We start from the raw sequence: 23,108 nt of genomic DNA on the forward strand, positions 1-23,108 counted from the left end.
AGGTAGTGACATGTAGATATCGCATAGTCTTGCCATTAAACAAATCTCAAAAAATGCATGTTAAATTCTGCATCATTCTCACTGATCACACGTGGTTGTTCACATTTACATTTTAGCTTTCTTATCAAGACGTATTCCTACCGTAAGACAACTTCATAATTCCCTCAAAACACCTTAGCCAAGGCCATTTTGTGATCCGTATAATTTACCCCCTTGCTAAAAAAACATATCTGTAAAAACATTTACATTTAAGGGAATTTCCCTAGTGGTGACGCAGTAGTGTCTATACATTGAGCACATTCTATTCACCGGACACATTACTAGGTGTGGACATATATTACCACTTTAATTCTCGCAATCAGTCTAAGGAGGTATTATTATTAGTTTCCCTATTTTTGAATTTAAAGAGTTCAGGTAATTCTGCCAAGATTATTGGGCGTGTAAGTGACAGAGGCTGGATTTAAACCTGGATCTGTTTGGCTCCCTGCCCATGGTCTATGCTGTCTCCCAGTTCTTCTTGAGAGTTGCCCTTATTGTAATGCAGTGGCAACATATGCTGTCTCTACTGGCCTGGTGCATCAGACCCTTTACAGAGTGTTTTCTCCCTCTGGAAACCCCCACTGTGTGCACATGTACTGAAGGATAACACTGGCAGTCTCCAGACTCTCCCTACCCCATCCCCAGCATAAAAATCAGAGGAAATATCCAAACATGTAAACCCACCTCATTCTTTCAGATAAGTTGTCCCCAGAAGACAGGTAACCAAATGTTTCCCTTACTGGCACTTAAGGAGCAGTCTCTACCCTCTCAATCATCCAAGTCTATTTTAGCTCTGCATATGGAAGTACACCCCATCAGTTGGCAACAACACATCCCCTGCAGCGTTCACACTGGCACACTCGTTCTCTTGTACCAACTGTCAGAGAATTTCTGACCTGGGCCAGGCTACCTAAAAGGAAAGACTGAAATGAAGTCCCTGGGGAAAGTGGTATTAGTTCCAGGGAATCCCTGAATTCTCCATGCAGGGCCCTAGAAACAGAAAGCAGGCCTTCTGCAGAGTGGGAAATACCACGTATATGGTGCAGTCTATTTTCAACACTATTGAAATATGTGTTCACCATATAAAACTGCCTGTTGTCTTGGTGATGGATGTAGCCACACGCCTATTCCTGATTTGATACTCACTTTTACGTTAAAGTAGTTGTTGCTTGGCTGAATGGTGTCAAAAACTGATGTCACAATTGTGACAGTATGTTTTGAAGCTGTGCCTAAAAAATTATTTCTATTATAATCTACATCCATTGTTTTATAATTTATCTTCCCTAGAGTTGTGTGTGTGTGTGTGTACGTGTGTGTGTTCTCTTCCTTGGTATGGTTTTTAACTGTCTCTGGTTCCAAAATAATTTGCAGTAGTAAGCTTTAAAAAAAAGTTCGTTTTTGAGCTGTGACCATATGCTGCCTGGAAACGTATCCTTATAGTTGGCATTTTACTCATGTTACTCTTATGCTAAGAATCTCAAAGTCCCATATGCATGCTTTGAGATTTCAAATGGACCCTCCTGTCTAAGTATTTCCCTCCATTCTTGGTAGCAGTAGTAAGGTTTGAGTTTGGAATACAGATCCAGCACGTCACTTCTAATATCTCTAAACTGCCAAAAATCAAAGCAGCACCAACTGAAGTTGGGAAAGAAGAACATGAAGCTTTCTTATCACACTCTTACATCAGAATGGAAGGTGTGCCCAAAACATTGTTAGAAATAAGAGTGAATAGACCTTTTTAAGTGACCAGTGATCTGCAAAACTATACCAAATTATTGAAATTGTAGTTTTTCTGACGTTGTGCATTTGCAATACCTTATTAACTTAAAACTGTCCAGAATCGACAAACTTCCACTCTGTATGCTATTCTCTTTCTAAAACTGCTTATTAACTAGCAATTCATCTTATTTCTATATTTCATCAAATTAAAAATGCCATCAGTTGTAAGACATAGCGTTATTTTTCTGCTGTGCACAAAAGAGAAAATATTGCCAATTTTATTATGACATTCCACTTTAAGGATATTCTTCCATAGTAATGCATGAATAGGTCACACTAGTCTCTCATTGCTTTCAAGTTTCCTTCATCTCTTCCTTGGGTTTCGATACATTTTCCTGCCAGTGTTATTGGTAGCATTGCTTGGGGTGTGACGGGTCACTTGCGTGAATCTCGGTAACAAACTATAACATAGCGTCATTAACTTCTGTGTTTCTTTATTCAGTCTGGTAAAGCATTTGGATCTTGCTTTGTAAAATGATATGGAAATACCAAACAAAGACAAATGTTTCCTTTAGTAATAGAACGTTTATGTCACACTGCTGTTTTGGTGCCTTCATGCATACACAGTAATGCCTCCTTGCAGTGCCAAATGATAGTGTAATCTTTTTGAAAACCGTTTCAGTGGCAATTAAACAGAACACGTGCAGTGCCAACAATGCCCATAACTCAGTAGAAGTGAAAACAAAATGAATAGCTGTGACCAAGTTTATGCACGTACAGGGACATGACAGTTGTGCTGTGAGTACTGCCAAGTTGTAATTTTAATATACCATAAATGTTAAGACATACCTTGATTTCAGGGATGTTAAAATGTGAGAAAGTAATCTTATCAGTGAAATATGCTAATCTGTGTTCACTGAGTTTCATGATCCCTAACCTGATTACGTTTTTTATGGATTCATACATTCATACAGTTATTCATGGTGTTAGACTTCAAACTGCAGGAGGGCGAGGACTTTTTCTATCTTTTGTTCTCTACTATACACCAATTGCTTAGGACAGTCTGTTATACATAGTAAACCTGCTCAATAAAATAGATAGTAGAACAAGTGAGTATAAAATAGATAGTAGAATGAGTGAGTAAATATCCTCCATGGGAGCCATGGAGACACATTGAGAAGCTCACTACCCTCCTGTTGGTTAGAATACATATTCTTAAAATTACGACACTGACAGGAATGCCAAACGTGAAAAAGGGGAGCAGGCCAGCATGCAGTCCTTGATTTCATTTACAGGGTCCTATACCAAATATGCCATTACAAAGCTAGTTTAGGATAGAAGAAATTCCATTTTATCTTTTATTCATCTTGATCACTGAAGGATTATATAACAACTTACATCTTGGTTCTGTTGTATGGTCTAAAATCATTAATTTCTTGAACTCTGTACTTAGTCCAATTTTACATACTTGTCCTATTGTACATTTAACATCTACCAGAATTAATGGGGAAATGCCTGTAGGCCTCTCTGAAGCAGAAATTCAATACTCGTGACCTTGCTTGGAAATACATCCCCAAGAATATATATATATATATATATATATATCTACCTAGGTACTTTGCCCTAGAGTCCATTTTTTAACCCCCAAAATGGCCATCTTTACATTTTGACATGTTACGAAGAAAAAGAGAAAGAAACCTTGCTGGGCAACACAGATCTCCATCTGCCAGTGCCTCTGCTTCCTCATGGCTGCCGCCTGCTCAAGCAGAGCGCACATTTAGACCAAGGACAGGATGCTGGATGAAGATGCCAGCAGAAGGAATGGCACGGAAACTAGCTTAGCACCCTCTCTGAAGCAGTCCCAGGATCTAAAGCCAGTTGGTATCTCCCAGATAACCCCGCACTCAGTGTAGGAGCTAGACTTGCAAAGACACACCCAGCTTCCGGTCCCCTGAAAGGTAGGACCTTTGAACACGTATCTTACATACTGAGGCCACTAGTGGGTTCCAGCCTGCTAGCTCAGGGGAAGATGATGTGGGCAGAGTGTCCTTATTGCCTGTCCCCAAGTACGGTGAAGCAATGTGGCGTGGTGGTGGGTGCTGTGAAGCGACATGTTAGATAGCCAGAGCTTGCTCTTTCATATAGTAGAAAATAATGATTAATTAAATCTTTTTGGTTATTCACTAAAGGAACTTACATATAATTGCTTTTATTAAGTATTGTTAACATGGACCAGACAAGGTAATGTAAACAACAAAATGCTTAAAACTTGTTTACTGAGCATAGAGGGTGGGATGAAAGAAAACCCAAATAATCTTAGCTGCCAATTCTATCATTATGTGGGGTGTTTTAATAGTACCCAGGTTTTGTTTTAACCAGGTATGGTAAAACATGCAGACACAGAAATGACTGTCATGAAGGAATTTTATTATACTCAGAGTCCCCTAGAAACCAGAGGTACAGCATGGCACGCCATGCAGGGGGCACACAGGGAAGCAACAGGATCAGGCAGGAGACAGGGGGAGCAAGAAGAAATGTGGGCTAGAGCCTTACTCTGGTTTCCATGGGAAGGAATGAGCAAAGCAGGGTAAGCAGGTTCAGGATTGGTTAGTTTGCATCATTTTAGCAGGCTCTGAGGTACAGGGCTGTCTCTGGTTGTCTGGTACGTGGCCCTGGGATGATGAGGGAAGGAGAATAGTGCTCCAGAGTGTGAGTCTGATAATGGAGCTGGGGGGGTGTGGGCTCTGATTTTGTTGGTTTGCATATGGAGAGGTGCTTGCAGGTGAGTCCCTTACTGTGTGCAAGCATTGGCTAACCCTGGGAATGGCAGTCCCTCCAGACCAGCAAGGCCCCAAGGGGTCAAAACATCAGAATACCAAGAATAAAATTCATGGTGGATGTATGGGGATTTTTGGAAAACTGTCAGCTAATGAATTAAGCCTGTGTACACAGGGGATATTCAGCCAAATGTGCAGTAATGCCTGCTTCGGGCTCTGACACATATTCAGTAAACATTAATTAAATCTGAGTTGTGGTGCCAGATGGTCCAACCATGCTAACACTCAGTTCTTGAGATATTGTAGTCAGGTGTGCAGTGTTTATATTGAGAGAAAGAAAAAAGTGAGAAACCTATGTTACATAAAGGATCCCCAGATGAAGGATGAACCCCACTCGGGACAGAAAAGAGGCAAAACACTTGACTCTTAAAACATTAGTGAACTCTGGCCGAGCGTGGTGGCTCACGCCTGTAATCCCAGCACTTTGGGAGGCTGAGGTGGGTGGATCACTAGATCAGGAGATGGAGACCATGCTGACTAACATGGTGAAACCCCGTCTCTACAAAAAATACAAAAAAATTAGCTGGGCTTGGTGGCGGGTGCCTGTAGTCCCAGCTACTCGGGAGGCTGAGGCAGGAGAATGGCATGAACCCAGGAGGCGGAGCTTGCAGTGAGCCGAGATTGTGCCACTGCATTCCAGCCTGAGAGACAGAGCGAGACTCCGTCTCAAAAAAAAAAACACATTAGTGAACTCTTAAGCAAATACATTTTTAGCTATAAGGTCTTCAAATCTACAAGATAATTACATGTCAAGGGTAATTCCTTAGCCACCGTGGATTTGGAATACCAACAAAAATAAGGAAACATGAAGGCTGCATGCATCTTTTTAAAAGGGTGTTTCTCAGAGTAAAATTGGAGTTGCAAAGTGAATTATGTATTGCAAATTTTGTGCTCAGGAGTAGGCTTCTAAATGGAAGTTACTCAAAATAGCATGAAACATACTTTTCTTCTTGACTACATGTCAGTATTAATCAAATGATCCGATGATATATACACACATATGAAGTAATGATACTGGAGAGTTATATGAAGATAATTAACAAACTATGTATTAGTGGCAAGTTTAGTCACAGAACGTTTAAAATGTACATGTATTAACTCTGATAGACATGGGTTTAGACTCAGGCACTACTTATCATGATGAATGGCAGGAGTGCATGAAGGTGGGAGTGTTAGGGCTCACTGCTAAATAAATTGAATGACCTATTGCTATGGTCAGCCTCATGACTTTTCTTTATGTGGTTGGTTAATGATTATAGCACCTTTAAAGTCCTGTGACTTAGAATCTTGACCATGCACGTTAAGAAATATTAATGAAAACATAAGCAAGAGATCAATCTAATAATCTAAGAAGAGTAATTCCTTCACAGTAGAAACTCTGAGACTGCCCTCTGCTTACAGCTGCTTTCACCTTGTAGCTTTGCACACATCTCCTTTGCATTGTGTAGGAGCTTATCCACGTTGATGGAAATTGTATTAATGTATTGCTGGAGCACAGCTGCTCTCCCATTGTGTTTCCAAACTGACATCATAACTCTTTAATTAAAGTGACAGTGTTAGCCTCAACTGGCCGGCAAAACATTTCTGCCTGGCTAATGGTGTTGAGCTGGGTTTGAGGTTGGTCAGGACAATCATTGGCTTTATCCATTCCAGTGAAGCATGTCTCTTAAGACACATTTTTCAATCCAGGCTTTCATGTCTTTTAACCTCTAATTCCATACACAAATAAGGCCCATATACATGTGGAGTATTTAGTCAAATAAGATAATATGCAGAAATACTCTCAGGCCCTTGCTTTCCTGGAGCCTTTTATTTATTTTGATACTTATAAGTAAAAGCGAGTAATGGTGAGGGTGGTGGGTGGAGGGGGCGGGTGAACAGCCTTCCTGGAGCTGTTCTAAGTTTGTGCATTCTGTCTTAGCTTTAACCTTCATGAATTGGAATTGCACTCATTTGGGGATGGGGTGGGAAGAGGCATACCCTCCTTATCTTTTTAGGCCTAGAGCCTGGCCTTGTGCCTGCAAGTGGTAGCAGCTTAATGCATATTGGTTGAATTTGAAAACATTGGTTGATTGATTGACACAGAAATTCCCAACCTTCTTTGGCTTAAGGATTCCTATAAATTATGAATAAAAGTCCTTACAAAATACTCTATAATCTGATAGTTAAATGATCTAGAAGGAAGAATCAGGAACATAAAAACTGCTTTTTTAATTAATAGAAGCCATGAAGTTAAACTGGCCTTAACAAATTAAAATATTGATTACAAATGACTATTACTAAAATTCTATGATATTGGACTGAAAACTAGACAGATTAAAAATAAATAGAAGTTCCATATTTTGATTATTTAGATTATTTAGTGAACTTAATTTAAAACATACAAATGAACAATAGAGCTTTGAAGAAAGGATCAATTATTTAATGAAGTTTGCAAGACCAATAAAATAGCAGTTCTAAGAAGTAAAAACAGTGAGAGAATAATATACTTTTTGTCATAACCAAATAGTCCAATAAATTTCAGATAGGCCTTAGTGTTAAATGTTGGTGTGAGGGGGTGGGGAGGTGGGGAAAGAAAGAAAACAAAGTAATGTATTTATCCCAGATGTGAAAGCAATTAACATTTTTTCTGAATATTTATGACATCTTACAAAAGATAGATGCATTAGAATGAAGAAAACTGAAAAGCATATAAATAATGAAGTATAATAAGACAATTCTAAAAGGCAAAGTGACAAAAATGATAAAAACATGGCTGATGAAAACTATGGAAGATACGTAAGGAATTGAGATGAGTATGGGATACATGGCATGAGTTCTTAGAATCTGGTTCATGGTGGTTGAGGGAGGTGAGCAGACATTTGGGACCTGGAAATACAAATGGAAGGTCCAGAGCACAAAACATACACATTTATTGCCATCTCTTTAAGATGTAGCTTGTGCTTTGACAAAAATCAGATGTGATTTGGAAAGTTGAAATTCTGTGTCCACTGACTTTTTTTTTTCCGTATGTTGAACTAGTAAAGCAAAAATAACAATAGCAATCCTTGAACCACCACTAAAGAAGGTGAATTGTAGGGACTTTATTTAGAACCCACTGAGACAGAATTAAATATCAGAATTTTCTTATTTTACATTGATGCCTTTCCAGATAGTAGAAACAAATTCAACAAAAGTCTTTAGTCCGGACACTGAGAGACACTGGTAGCACATTAGACAGTGTCTCTACCTTAGTTGTATCTCTTGAAAACACATTTATCCAAAACAGTATTAAGGTTTTGAAATTCTATCTCAATCCTCAAGAAATGTTCACTTCAGCATTGTTTTTCTTCTGTGAGAGCTGGAGGTTAAAACTCTATGAATAGGGCATGGAAATGAAGAATGACTTTTCTGTCCATCAAAAGTATTAAAATAGGGGCTGGGCATGGTGGCTCACACCTGTAATCCTAGCATTTTGGGAGGCTGAGGTGGGTGGATCAGCTGAGGTCAGGAGTTTGAGACCAGCCTGGCCAACATGGTGAAACCTCGTCTCTGCTTAAAAAAAGTATAAAAATCACCCAGGCATGGAGGTGTGCGCCTGTAGTCCCAGCTACATGGGAGGCTGAGGCAAGAGAACTGCTTGAACCCAGGAGGCAGAGGTTGCAGTGAGCCAAGATCTTGCCATTGCACTCCAACCTGGGTAACAGAGCGAGACTCCGTCTCAAAAAAGGAAGTATCAAAATAGGGGCCAAGAAGTCCCTGGAGTCAGAGCTGTATTATATTTGATATGATTTTAGAATGGAAAGATCTTCAGCTCCTGCTCATCTGGACTTGCGTTCCCTCATCCACAGAATGAAGAGAGAATCAATGACTGTTAAAGCCTGTGTGGTTGGTATCACCCCTGGGGGTTTACCTTCTCCCCTTATGTCACTTAATGCCCACAGTAGCCCGCTATGTGGTACACCCCATTATTATCTTTATTTCACAGAGTAGCAAACTGAAGAACAGAGAGGTGAGGTATTTTTCCCACAGTCACCCTAATAGCCCGTGAAGAAACTAGGAGAACCCAGAGTATCTTCAAAATTATGTATTTAAGCACTTGATATGTGCTTACAAACCCATTTTTGAGTTAAACTCTTCCATTTGAAGTGAAAGAGAAGTTAATGATAAGCTGTTATGAAAGCAAGCTTCTATGTTGTTTTCGTAGCTGGATGTTTCCGTGTGCTTATGTAGGCATACATTATATGCCCATGGCGTGTGCTTCACATCCCTCCACCTTTGCTTCCTTGTCTATAAAATAGGTCTGTTCATTTCTACTGGACAGGTTTGTTCTGAGTTTGCAAGATAATCTGTATAAGGCATCTAGTGCATTAAAGGTACAGTTGTTATTGTTGCTTTCGTTGCTTTGGGAAATTAATGTAATGGTTTAGTGAAAGTCACAGGCATTTTTATCTCTCAGATTTAGCCCAGCCATGTCCATTGCTATGGTACCAACCCCACCTTAGCTGCTCAACATCACGCATTTACAGGAGCTTCCTTACTGGCCCTCATAAGTCTGGTCTACAACCCTATATTCTCCACCAGGACCTTTGTTTTCTTCCTTCCATGAAGTGACTAGATGAGTGGGAAGCAGAAGTGGAAAAGGAAGCAGCACTTCAAAAGGAAGGAGGCAGAGCAGAGAGCGGCCTTATTCTCTGCAGAAAGTTGCACCCACTCAGCAGAACAGCGGAATTAAATCCACCAAAAGTAGAACACAAGGAAAGTTTCCACTCAACACTCTGGTGCCAAGATTGGGGAACTATCATCTTTATTTGCTATCCTTTGAATCTGGGAGGTATTATCTTATCAAATAAGGAGAAAACCATAGGCAACCTCTAGTTTACCATTCAGGCACTGACAAAATAGATTGTATGTAATTACAGGCTCCATAGGATCTTAAGTAGTTAGCAGATCTTAAACATTCTTGCAAATATACTGTAGGCAGTGAAGCCTACATCGTACCCTCCTGATCTTTCCTTAAGAGAGCCTGGGGCAGCCACTAGGAGCTTCTAGAAATCAGTTATCAAATTGCTCTTTTATTCTCAGAGGTCCAACAGGACAGGTGTGTGACACCTGATTCATACATTTTAAAATATATTAAATGCATTTTTTAGTATGAATACTTTTTTAAAATATATTTTTACTATTCAAGCAGTATATGTTCAATGTAGAAAAATGTAAAGATTTAGGTAAGCAAATAGAAGAAAATGGAAACGATCCACAATCCTACTTCCTAACTATAATCACTATTTGTATTTTATTTCTTCGCAAGTGTCTTTTTTCACCTGTAATATTGTTTACAAAAACCGAATTATTTAATATACAGTTTTATAAGCTGCTTTCTTCACATAGAACAACTTATCCCAACTATCTTTCCATAATAGTAAATCATTACACAGATTTTTACATAGATTGAAGGCATCAGACCTTGGTTCTTGTGTTTTGAGACACTGGAAAATCCCCTACTCAGTCCCTAGGCTAAGGACTTTTTCCATCTCTACATAAGGCATACTCCTTGCCTCACGGAGTTTTCAAATTGCTGAAGCTTGGTTCTCCCTGCTCAGTGGGACTTATCTGGACTCTTACATTTGCCCGGTACTCTTCTCATCGTGAGCTTCCCACTGTTTTCATGATCTGAAAGAGGTCTCCGAGTTATCCTGGTGGTTCTGACGTGGAAGTGCAAATGGCCTATTTTGCATTGCATCTTCTGATAGATGAATGTCAGGAGACACACAACCCTGCCAACTGGCCTCTTAAAACTAAACCCATCTGCCAATAAAAAACTGCCGTTCAAAATGCTGATACCCTCCTCATCCTATAATTGCCGTTTCTACAGCTGGCTCTCAATGATCACTTCTCCTGGGAGCCAAGATGCCAAACGTCATTGAAACTCACAGATAATAACCAAACTTCGTGATAGTTCCAATCTCCTCCCCATCAATCTTTTAACTGGAGCTGCTCACAAATGAACTGGTTCAAGTTTTTTCCTTCTTTTATTTCCCCCGATCAGGCCCTGATTCAGAGCCTAATGAGCAATGAGGTAGCCAAAATTTGGTTACCGGAGGAACAGGCAGACCAGCGTGTCTTGAGTATGTCAGTCTGAAACCACCGCCATGACTGAACTGTGTGTGATGAGTATGAAGCAAGGTGTTGTATACCAATGGAATCAGACACTATTCCTCTTGGTTCTATATCCAGATATTTTACCCAAAACACGTATCTTGCATTTTGCTACTGAGTTTCTCCGGAAGCCGATCAAAGCTCTTCAAACGTGTTCCAACTAATTGATGTTCTTTTTGTTTTTATACTACCTTTACCTGTTCTTTCCTCAGTCTGCTTCCCTCTTATCCCCAACTTCCTGCAAAAAAAAAAAAATAAAAGCAAAAGATATATACATATGTGTAATGTGTGTATTATATATAATTATATATTACAATGTGTATATAGTATATGTATACACATTTAAAAACCAAAGTCATCATTCTCTAGCCTCAAATGTTTTCATTCTCTTACCTTCCCCACTGTGGAGCATGGAGCCTTGAACCCATTAGTAGTCACCTATATCTGTGGCAGTCCAGTCTCCTTTCCACCCCGGCCAGCGAGGAGCTGCCACATCACCTCTTTAGACCTCTCTCCACCTGTTTCTTCCTCCCCCAACATAAAGTCTCAGTTGCCAGATCCAATCTTCTTTCAGTGCTTCAATTTCTGTTCTCCACCTTTCTTTACTTTTTTACTATGCCTTTTTTATTGCCCTGACATTTTTGTCCTCTCAGTGAGCCCATAGGATGTATCTGAAAGAACAAACCTTAAAATCATGGTATTTTCTGTGGCCATCACACTGTTCAAGTTTCCTAAAATAGCACTGTGTTTTTCCTTAAAGGAAGTCATTCTGTGTTTTTCAAGGCTCTCATGCAGCTAATTGGGTTGTAACTGTAAGAAAGGGTTACTGCCCTCTGGTTACATCATAGATACATCATAGAAGGGCCATTTTGATTTAGGCATTGCAAAGCACTCACTGCTGACCGTGTTCTGTCTGTCTTTGCTTTATAAGTGATTTATTCCTCAGAGGTAGTGGTGATTCGGGCCCTGGGGGACCGCTGCAGCCTATTTGAATAAGCTATCAATAACATTAAAAGCCTTAGCAGACACTGATGCTTGCCAGCACTTACAGGCTAGTGCAAATTGGATGAGCGCCTTGTTGGTGTTTTCAGTTCCTCATCAGTGTTTGTTAAACAGTTGAAGTATTTGTCAGAAATGTCAGTTGGACACAAATGCATTATAATATGCACTTTTAATTGTTTTTTTTTTTTTTACTAAAACTGTGAAACTTGATTTCTTGTTGGATTATGTCCTTAGCACTGGGAAGGAACACTGGAAGTGTTGAAAAGAAATTATATGTGAATTACCCTCATTTAGTAGAAGACAGTCAAAGCTGGCACAGCCTCCTGAGCTTTCAGCCAGGGTTGAGTGCTGAAGACTGTTGATTAGCAGGCAGAAAGAGCAGGAGCCCAGAATCTGTGTCCTCCTTCTGTCTTCCACCCAGCGAAGGGTCCCGGGCCCACTGACCCAGCAAAGGAGCGACGCCAGCTGGACCCTGGACTAGAAAACAAGAAACACAATTCAAAGCCAATAAGAGCTTGGGGAAAATGGCCACAGTACCATTGATTTTATCTGGGTCTGGTTTAGATTTAGGACATCAGTGATTTTTCCCTTGAAATCTTTGTAAAAAATAGGCAAAAAGTGTGTGCTTTTTTCTTTTCTTTTCTTTTCTTTTCTCTGCTTTCCCTTCCTCCCTCCCATCCTTCTTTTCTTTCTTCTGAAGACAGTCTATATCTTTCATCAGATTCTCAAAGGAATCCATGAATAAAAAGTGTTTAAGAACCGCGATTCTAGATTTTATCCACTTTAAAATCGCTTCTTTGCTGACTGTGATTCAGTTTGCTCCTGGAAAGATGGAAATTTCAGGCAGCGTCCCCAGCTCCGAAGTTTAGATACCACGAGAGAGAAAACATTTTAAACCCAAACTTTTTCATGTCTTTAGAACCAAGTGAATCTTAGAAACTATAAAATTAGAGGGAGGCTGCTATGGTGAGGCCAAACAGCATGGACAGTGATTCTGCCCACTCCCAGCATGGTCTGAAGGCTGTTGGATGACACCAAATTGCCTAACAAATGGTTGAATTGTGCTGCCATCTAATTTTTGTGAACAGATCTTTATTATTTTGTCTCCAGTGGGCAAATATTCCAACAACTTTGGCTATAATTCTCAACAGCCATAGTTCCAAATACACCTTATTTATTCTGAAATTCTAAAATACACCTGACAAACACAGTCATTCAAAAAATACATGTTCTTTCAGATCGTAAGTGCAGTGAGAATTGATTACATTTATTTTGTTTTTCACTGAGAATATAAGTTCCTCAAGAGCATTGATACTGGTCTGTGAAAAGAATGTATGCTTGAATGACATAGAGTATCTCCTTTGTGAAAATGACTGGTCTGAAATAATGTAAATCAATAGGAAATCAAGTGATAAGTCCTGTTCCATATGCAGGTAGGTTTTGAGAGCTCAGGGACTGTCCTTTATTGCATCACATGCTGTCTGTGATGAATTGACCCAATATACATATGGGGAAAAGAAATGTATACAATTTTTACTTTTGAAAGTTTTATATTGGTCTTAATACAGTATTACAGTGAAAGCTCAACCTAAGTTGGGAAGGGAGAGTCTAAGTGAGTTTATTTTACACTATCTATTTTGTTGGCTGAATTTCCTTCTGCCAACCTGTGGACCTGTCAGTTCTGCTCATGAGTTTCATCTGTGAACTTGAGTAAAGTTTCTGAATTTTTGTAGGTGGATTTACTTATTTTTAAAACTTTGCAAGGTGGTCTCTATTTTACTTGAACACACGTTAAATAAGTGGGTATGCTTCACTGAAAGGAAAGTCTTCATTGAGGATTAACCACCAATGCCAAAGGAAGTGATGAATGACTGATGTTAATTTAATTATCCTGCAGATGATCCTGAACCATTACTGCTTAAATGCCAAATAGATTCTTCTGTTTACAAACACAGCGCTTTCTTTGGCGTTAGCAATAGTTTAGTGTATTGTTTGTAGGGTTTATGCTTCCTTTTCTTAACAACAACAACAAAAAAGACATAACCACATCTTTTTTAGTCTGCCATGTAGCACTTCACAAGTACAACAAAGCCTCATTTATCCTCTGTTGTAGGGAAGCGAACATATTCCCAATAGGTTAGTTTTTCAGATTGTTTAAGCTCTCACTTTGTTGGTAATCTTTCTAAAATGAAGACACACTCCTCTGTCTTCTGAAGCAGAGAGGGCTGCTAGGAACTTTCTCTTTTCTGGATGGTTTGGGCCATCTGTGTGAACACGGTGATGTGCCCTCCAGGGCTGTAAACCTGTGTATGTGGAACTATTTGTCCATTAACCTCAGTTACCCCAGATGTTTGTGCTTGCTTTCTTATTCTCTCCAATTTCTGTGAAACTTTTAACTCCACAAATTGTCACGGTTACTTTTCATACCTGCCACAATATCATTTAATATACAGCTATTTCCTGTAGTTACCTGGGTGGCTCCATACCTCTCTTATGCTATAAAGAGCACTTTAAGAATGCCATACTTTTATTAATAAAGGAGTTAATATTGACTTTTAATTTAGGGCAATGGCACTTACTGGTTTTAATTCCTCTTAAAATGGGCTTAGGTTAAAAAATAGCTTTAGTCCATTACAATGAAATTGGTAAGTTTCTGAAATACACCTTACAATGTTTAGTTTTGAACCCTTTAGCAACTATATGTGCAAAGTCCATTATACAACTCTACTTGAAGTCAGTCTATTAATTGTACTTTGTGACAAATCTCAGCTTGATGTATAATGTATATTGTAAATAACATGAGTGACAAAATAATGCAATTAGTAAGAGCCTAAAGGGAAATAAAATGGGACTTTTGAAGAGCTCACATCACTCCAAATGTAAATGTAACTTTTCAGTCACTAGAGAGAAATTTAGGTATATTTAGAGTTATGTGTCTCTCAGATACAAGGACCTGGCCATGTTCTAAAGACTTAAAGACTTGGTGTGTGGGTGTGTGTGTGTGTGTGTGTGTGTCTCCACAGAAATAATCTTTCTTAGTACATGCTTAGCAATCTGAAAAAAATTTTTTCATGGAACGGAGACAATATGTCCATATTTTATTCCATCTTTTACAATATTTATTTGAGTGTTGCAAGCAGATCCATTTTTGCTTGTGACAAACATCTATAGTTTTCTTGTTCAAAACTTCTATATAGCTGTGGTGGCAGTGGCTATAAATAGCTAATTAGGAGCCATTTGATTAGGTGAACACGTTTCAGTTTTGTAGAAAAGTCTGGTTACTACACCAGCTTCCTCTCTTGTCCTAGAGCAGCATTTAATTTTTTTTTCTTTTTTCAGTGCCAGACTAGAATTATTCGTAGCCTTTTGGCATTTTTTTTTTCCTCTATGAATGCCAGTCATCTGGAGCTATGGCTGTTGTTCGACAAAACTCTTCTTCTGCATGTTTAAACCAGGTGATTTAGGTCCTCAAGCCATTCTAGACAGAAATCTTTATTTGCTTTTCTCTGCTAACCAAGTGCACAAGATAATTAGAAATCATCCCATTCCTTTCTGGGTTTGCTCATAGAACATTATTTTTGTTTTCCTATTTGACTATCATTCCATTTGATTATATATTATCCAATAGTTTGTAAGTTCATTTTCCCTGGTGTTTATCAAAATAACACTTCTACACACTTCCCTCACTTCACGAGGGAGAATCCCTGGGGATTGCTGTGTAAAAATCTCTGCCTGAGAAATGCAAATCAAAACCACAATGAGATACCATCTCATACCAGTTAGAATGGTGATCATTAAAAAGTCGGGAAACAACAGGTGCTGGAGAGGATGTGGAGAAACAGGAACGCTTTTACATTGTTGGTGGGAGTGTAAACTAGTTCAACCATTGTGGAAGACAGTGTGGCGATTCCTCAAGGATCTAGAACTAGAAACACCATTTGACCCAGCAATCCCATTACTGGGTATATACCCAAAGGATTATAAATCATACTGCTATAAAGACACATGCACACGTATGTTTATTGTGGCACTATTCACAATAGCAAAGAGTTGGAACCAACCCAAATGTCCATCAATGATAGACTAGATTAAGAAAATGTGGCACATATACACCATGGAATACTATGCAGCCATAAAAAAGGATGAGTTCATGTCCTTTGTAGGGACATGGATGCAGCTGGAAACCATCATTCTGAGCAAACTATCGCAAGGATAGAAAACCAAACACCGCGTGTTCTCACTCATAGGTGGGAATTGAACAATGAGAACACTTGGACACAGGATGGGGAACATCACACACCGGGGCCTGTCATGGGGTGGGGGAGGGGGAGGGATAGCATTAGGAGAAATGAAAAAAATATGTATCTGCCCAATTAGACGTGACTTTAAGAGTGAGTGAGGATAGACAGACCCTCCACATGGTGGCCACCAGCATGGGCACTTGATTTGAGGCTGACGTGGAAGGCAGTTGAGCAGTATGGATGTGGCGCTGTAGACAAACCCAGACTCGTTTCTGATTGCTTATCCTTCTCTAGAGTGTGTGGCCCCTGCATTGATGAGGTCAGATGTACAGCAGTGAAGAAGGAAGAAATCACACTGATGAGCAGTAGAACGGGAGTCGGACAAGTCCAGGCCTTTGCTCCTATGCTTGATCACTAATCTCAACCCCAGCGCTTGACCTGGACCTGACACATAGTAGGTGCTTTGTTTTCTCATCTGAAAAATGGAGATTATAATGCCTACTTCAAGGTTTGTTGGAAGGGGAAAATGAGAGAGTAGGTAAACTGCCCAGAGCTATGCCTAACACGTAGTAGGCCCTTGTTATAAAAATAACCAATTTAGTTATCTCTAATCTGAGGTAATTTGGTTACTCAGCCTGGGATAGTGATGGAAAAAGGAGAATGGAGGCCTTGGCTTTTTTATATATATATATAAAATTTTGTTTGTTTGTTTGAGTTAGAGTCTTGCTCTGTCACCCAGGCTAGAGTGCAGTGGCACAATCTCGGCTCACTGCAACCTCCGCCTCCCCGGTTCAAGCGATTCTTCTGCCTCAGCCTCCCGAGTAGCTGGGATTGCAGGTGCCCACCACCATGCCCTGCTAATTTTTGTATTTTTAGTAGAGATGGGGTTTCAGCATATTGGCCAGGCTGGTCTCGAACTCCTGACCTCGCGATCAGCCCACCTCGGCCTCCCAAAGTGCTGGGATTACAGGCGTGAGGCTTTCTTATTTTTAAGTTATCTCTGAACTCTCATGAATGCTTTAAAGTGCCTTGGGTCTGAGTGTTTTAAAACAATTGTCGTTCAGAAAAAGTTGAAATCAAAAACATAGATCCCAACGATACAGCAGTTCAATCCATCACAGTTTGTTCTGGAGTAAAAACTCTTCCTACATATCACTCCATATGCAGAGACATTCATTTAAACGTCTGATTGAAAATGTCTCTAACACGTTGGAGAAGCCAGCTTCCCTGGTGGACTCATTGCCAAGCCCCAGCTTCCTTTGGAAGGGCAGGCCTCCTCTTCTTTTTGGGGGCTGAGTAGAAAACCATGAGGCTCTGGGTTTGAAAGTGAGTGCCACTTAGCTGATCCAGGTGGAACGTGGGGAATTTAGATAAGCCATTCAGATGAAGTGAAAAATCAATAGGTCAGCAAGAACTATACCCAGAGCAAGAGTGACGTGAATGCTCTGCCATCATTATTGTTAGCCAGGGAAAAGCAGTTAGCACCACTCTGTCTGCTCTACTGATGGGTGTGATAATTTCATCATGTGTGGCTTTAGATTATACTGTCTTAATGAGATCTGCAGCAAGGGGGAATTGAACTGCAGAGAATGATTGTGTGTGTATGTGTGTGTGTGTGTGTGTGTGTGTATGTTTAAGTAGCATCCTAACGATTCCGAAAATTACACAAGGAAGATGCTGTAATCAGCTAGGCTGTGGCTGGCTTGTCAACACTGGGTCATGTATTGTGTTTCTGCATTTCTAATTTGATTACCTGGAAACTTGCATCATTAAACTAAAAGTCATGCACATTTTATGTCCTGATAGGAAAAAAAAAAAGATTAATGATACTTTAAGAAATGATCGACTCAACTTTACCCAGGAAATGATCTCTTCTCACTAATGTTTCATTCCAGACTAAACAGCCCTGCCTATGATTCTATAATTAGAAATATAATATTCAAATCCAGGTACTAGAAAAAGTGTGGGGCTTATTTTCTCTACTTCTATATTTGCTATATTTGTTTGGCTTATTGTCTTCTTTCTTGCTAAATGAAGAAAATGTATTTAAGCATGAGTATCAGAAAAATAAATGATATATAGAATTTTTTCATTTGGGAAATATTCTACGTTTGTACTAGTTAATTGTGTTTTGGGACATAAGACAGAGGAAAGGTTTTCCTGTAGTGCTTATGTAGTAACTTTTTAGCCCATAGAAATGTGTTATATTTTCTACCAGTATGATAAGTAAATACTTCTACTTGTCTGAAGGGAAGATATCTGAAGATACTATCTGAAGATATCTGAAGGGAGGATACTCAGTGTGATTTCCTGTGCATGAAAATGTGTCTCAAAATGAGAATTACAAAACCTTATAGTGCTGTAAAGCTGTAAAGGTTTTATGCTTAGACCAACATGTGTCCTAAGGTGTTTACAAATTAACTGCTGCAAAAAATACTGTTTACTAAACGTATTTTACTAAAAATATTTTTAAAATCCCATAGCCTGATAGTCTCTTACAAATAATCTTTATTAATATTCTCTTGAACTTGATATTACAGTATTACAGACAGTGCTTTGTAAGACTTTCTAATGGATCAAAGACAACTTTTATTAGTTGTTTGATGTGTAATTCTAGAAGAGTGTCAATTTCCTTAGACCACAAGGCCCTACTCTTCGAACATGCCTCCATCCTAGAGTCCACTTACTTCTCCACTAGCATATACTATGTAGGCCCAGAAATCAGCTGGTCAGGGTCTAGGAGTCAGGTGTATATTCTTGCCTAAGGGGGGCATAATAAAGGGTAGTAGGAAATGACACAAGAAAAATTCAAGACAGAACACCAGCCCTTGATCAAGGCTGTTGAAGACAGAGGGTGAACATGGAAAAAACAATGAGCAAAGAACGCTATATAAAATTAAGCGGTCAATTGCACAAGGTTCAAAGTTGTTTTCTTGTTCTTAGGAATGGAATCAAGCGGGGCTGATTTTGTTAGACATAAAGAAAATTAAGCTCTACAGCTCTCTTGGGTAGCATAGAATTTCCCTGGTTGGTTACATACATGTTGATAAGACTCCAAGACCAGAGTTTGGTACCTCTTAATGTTGATTCATGGTTTTAATGGCTGAAGTGTGTGACCCCAGGGTAGACATCCCCAAACCACCCTAAATTGTGTACTGGACCTTGTGGTGGTTTGCAAAATGCTATTTGGCGTCAGATGAGAAACTGCACTTCATCTTAGGTGAAGCCGAGTGGCCAGTATCTAAATGGGTGGCCTCTTTACAAAAAAACTATATGAGAAAAAGGTTGGTCTGTAATCCTCCTGGGAGTGGTGTAGGTAGGAGAGAGAGAGACAGACAGAGAGAGAGAGAGAGAGAAACTAACTCATTTGCATGTCATGCTTCCCCCTCCAAGAAAAATATCTTGCTGATTGCAGCTTTTCTTAACTCTAAAATAAAGAACATGAATGGACCTGTAGTAGCTAATTTAATTGAAGCAGGCATCCATATCCATATGATTTGGGGGAAAGATACGGTTATGCAAGGAGAAAATATACATCAGTGCACACTCAACTGTGCTTTACCTCTGCCTCCTAGTTTAGGAGTCTAGAAAATGTTCATCTTAACACCTCTCTGAGAGAGCTCTCAAGTGACCATTGGGTTGCACTGTCAGAGCCTGCCAGGAGAAATCAGCGTGGACTAATCACACTGTGTTAACTTTCTGGACCATTTAATATAAAATGATGCTGGTCACTTTAGCATTTGCAGCAGGCTTCCAGACTTCACCTGCTGTTCATGAATTCTCTGCTGAAGCTCACCAGGAAATGATGCTAGGAATCTGTTTCTTGGTTGGCTTCACCTTTTTTCCTTGTCCAAAGTACTTTTCAGCGGGGACAATACCCTAGCATACTGAGTTCAGTGTAAACAGGAAATCTGGCAGCAATAACTGGACCAAGGACTAACTCTGCAAAGCCAAGTTTTAATGAGTAATTTGCAGAGTAATTAATCAAGAGGTCATTGTCCCTAGAAAATGGAGTCAGTGTATCCCACACTGATGTGGTACCTCTTTTGGCTGCCTGAGGCCACAGCTGATCTTCCTTATAACCAGTGGTGAGCCACTAGTAAGAGAGTAACCCAGCATTTCCAGGATCAAAGACAGAAAATGTGGAGTCTGTCTCTTCAGTCTTGAAAAACTACAGATCGTGACCGTTAATAACTCATCAGTGGTTCAGAAAATCAATTTAATGAGTCAAGGCCAACTTTGCTTTTTAGTTTTTTGAGACCCAGTCTCACTCTGTCACTCAGGCTAGAGTGCAGTGACACCATTTCAGCTCACTGCAACCTCTGTCTCTCAGGTTCACGTGATTCTCCTGGCTCAGCCCCCCAAGTAGCTGGGATTACATGCACCCGCCACCATGCCTGGCTAATTTTTGTATTTTTAGTAGAGATGAGGTTTCACCATCTTGGCTAGGCTGGTCTCAAATTCCTGATCTCAAATGATCTCAGCCTCAGCCTTGGCCTCCCAAAGTGCTAGGATTACAGACATGAGCTACCGCCCAACTATTTTTTTAAAAAGTAGATAGAATATAGTAAAAATATTAAAGTGCGTTGTGTGTTATGAGGTTAAATATTTTGCAAAAAATAAATATGCACAAATAAATATATATACTGAATTATAATAATATATATTTCTTACCATGAATCTTCTGAAACTTCTTTAAGTTTGAATGCATTACTTTATTGAATATTTTTTGAAATATGTAAAGATAATATATTTCCAAATACATTTTAGATACAGTGATACAAGAGATTGTGTATTTCTTTATGCTTAGGAGAAATAGTGACCCTAGGGGAACAATGCATTGATTTAAAGTTGCTGTAATCAGACAAAATGAATGTGCTTATATAGTCCTCTAAAAAAAATGACATTAAGCATAAACTGTTTGAAATTTCACACTAGGTTCAAGTATTCTGAAATATTTCAAAGCTATATTTGTTACTATGTTTTCACAGAACTGTTAAGGTATATACAAATCCATGATGCGAATGCAAATAATTTAAATATGTAAACACTTAAAATCATATTTCAAAATTTAGAGTCCTCACACTAAAAAGAAAAAATGAAATCTAATAAAAAGGCAGAAACAAAATAAATCTACAGGTTCTTCCAAGCACTAGAGAAACACCTGGGCTGTTTCAAGGCTGCCAACAATATTTGTTTCCGTAGATTGTCATAGAAATTCTAAAAGCCCTGTTACTTTTAGTATTTGTATAGTTTTCTTTACCTTCCATAGTGGAACATTTATTTCCTTTTTTGGGGTGGTGGGAACATTTTACTTAAAATATTTGAAACAGAGAGGAAACATAGGAACACACACTTTGGAGCCAGACTGCTTAGGTTATATGAGCTGGAGCTGGTTACTTAGCCTGTCTATGCCTCAGTTTCCTCATTCATAAAATGGGAGACAGAGCAGTATCTTTTTTTTTTTTTTTTTTTTTTTGGAGACGTAGTCTCGCTCTGTTGCTCAGGCTGGAGTGCAGTGCCACAATCTCGGCTCACTGCAACCTCCGCCTCCCAGATTCAAGCAATTCTGCCTCAGCCTCCTGAGTAGCTGGGATTACGGCGCGCCGTACCACGCCCGGCTAATTTTTGTATTTTTAGTAGATGGGATTTCACCATGTTGGTCAGGCTGGTCTCAAACTCCTGACCTCGTGATCCACCCACCTCGGCCTCCCAAAGTGCTGGGATTACAGGCGTGAGCCACCGTACCCGGCCAGCAGTATCTGTGTTAATGAGAATTAAATGAGTTAGTATTTATGAAGTCTGGCCCACAGGAAGTACTGTTAAGTGTTTGCTATTATTAGGACACCTACACAGCCTTTATTCATTCAAGAAACATTCCCTGAGAGCCCACAAGATCAGACACTGGACTAGGGATAAAAAGGCAACCTCCAGTATCTCACAAGTACAGTGGGCAAGTCAGATTTCTAGACAAATGAATAGAAGACAGTGATGTGGAAAAGCTGAGTGCCAATTTGGTGATATGGAGGAAGGTATGCTGAGATGGGCAGTGGAGGTGAAAACTAGCTTTTCTTAAATACATGCCATTTGATCAGTTGAAATAAGGTCCAGATGTTGACATTTATTTTGGATTTTTCCCTCAGCCAAGCAGCCTAATTCCTGCCCTTTCCCTTCCTTTCCCTAGTCTCACTTTTCTTTAAGAGGCCAGTCTTAATGGAGCCGTTGAAGGGCTGGATCGCGATAGAGGTGTAGCTGATAACACAGAACTCTAGTTGACAGATGTGCGTCTCTCAGTACTGATCCATATGCCAATTGTATGCCTACAATTGATTGGCCTACTTATTGGAGATAGAAAGAGGAGTTACTGCTTTAGTTTACAAACTTCCTTTCCACCCCTTCCCAGGACAACTGCTACACTTATTGGAGCAGTGCTCCAAATATTCTCTAGTTGTATTGGATATGTGGCACAAATCCTCTTAGGTGTATTTCACTCATGAAAATGTAAGCCCTGGACCATTCTGATTTCCCAGTAATTTCTTACACTGTGTATTTACGAACAAAGTTAACATTACCAAATGTAAGTTGTGCATTGAGACCCAGGGTAAGGAGTAAAGGAGCTTTTCCAGGAAAGTAATAGACGTCTCATTCGTTCATCAGTTGGTGTCTCAGTCCGCTTGTGCTGTTGTAAAGAAATACCTGAGGCTGGGCAATTTATAAAGCAAAGAGGTTTATTTGACTTATAGTTTCACAGGCTGTGCAAGAATCATGGCTCCAGCATCTGCTTCTGGGGAGGAGCTCAGGCTGCTTCCACTCATGGTGGAAGGGGAGCCAACATGTAGAGATCACATGGTGAGAGAGGAGACAAGAGGGAGAGGGAGGTGCCAGGCTCTTTTAAACAACCAGCTCTTGTGTGAACTGCCAGAGCAAGAATTCATAACCACGAGGATGGCACCAAGCCATTCATGAGGGATCCACCCCATGCCCCAAAAACGTCCTTTTAGGCCCCACCTCCAACACTGGAGATCAAATTTCAGCATGAAGCTTGGAAGGTGAAATATCCAAACTGTAACAATTGATAAGCCCCAACTATGGGAATCCAAATATGAATCAGATACTCAAGGCTGTCTTAGTT

At 39.7% G+C, this 23,108-nt stretch overlaps 1 pseudogene; it reads left to right on the plus strand.

Annotated features, from left to right (window-relative positions):
- Positions 1 to 23,108, plus strand: part of LOC103214253 (elongation factor 1-delta-like) — a 111,298-nt pseudogene that overhangs the window by 1,197 nt on the left and 86,993 nt on the right.

The sequence above is a fragment of the Chlorocebus sabaeus genome, chromosome 3 (genome assembly GCF_047675955.1).
Source record: "Chlorocebus sabaeus isolate Y175 chromosome 3, mChlSab1.0.hap1, whole genome shotgun sequence".
Classification (NCBI taxonomy): Eukaryota; Metazoa; Chordata; class Mammalia; order Primates; family Cercopithecidae; genus Chlorocebus; species Chlorocebus sabaeus.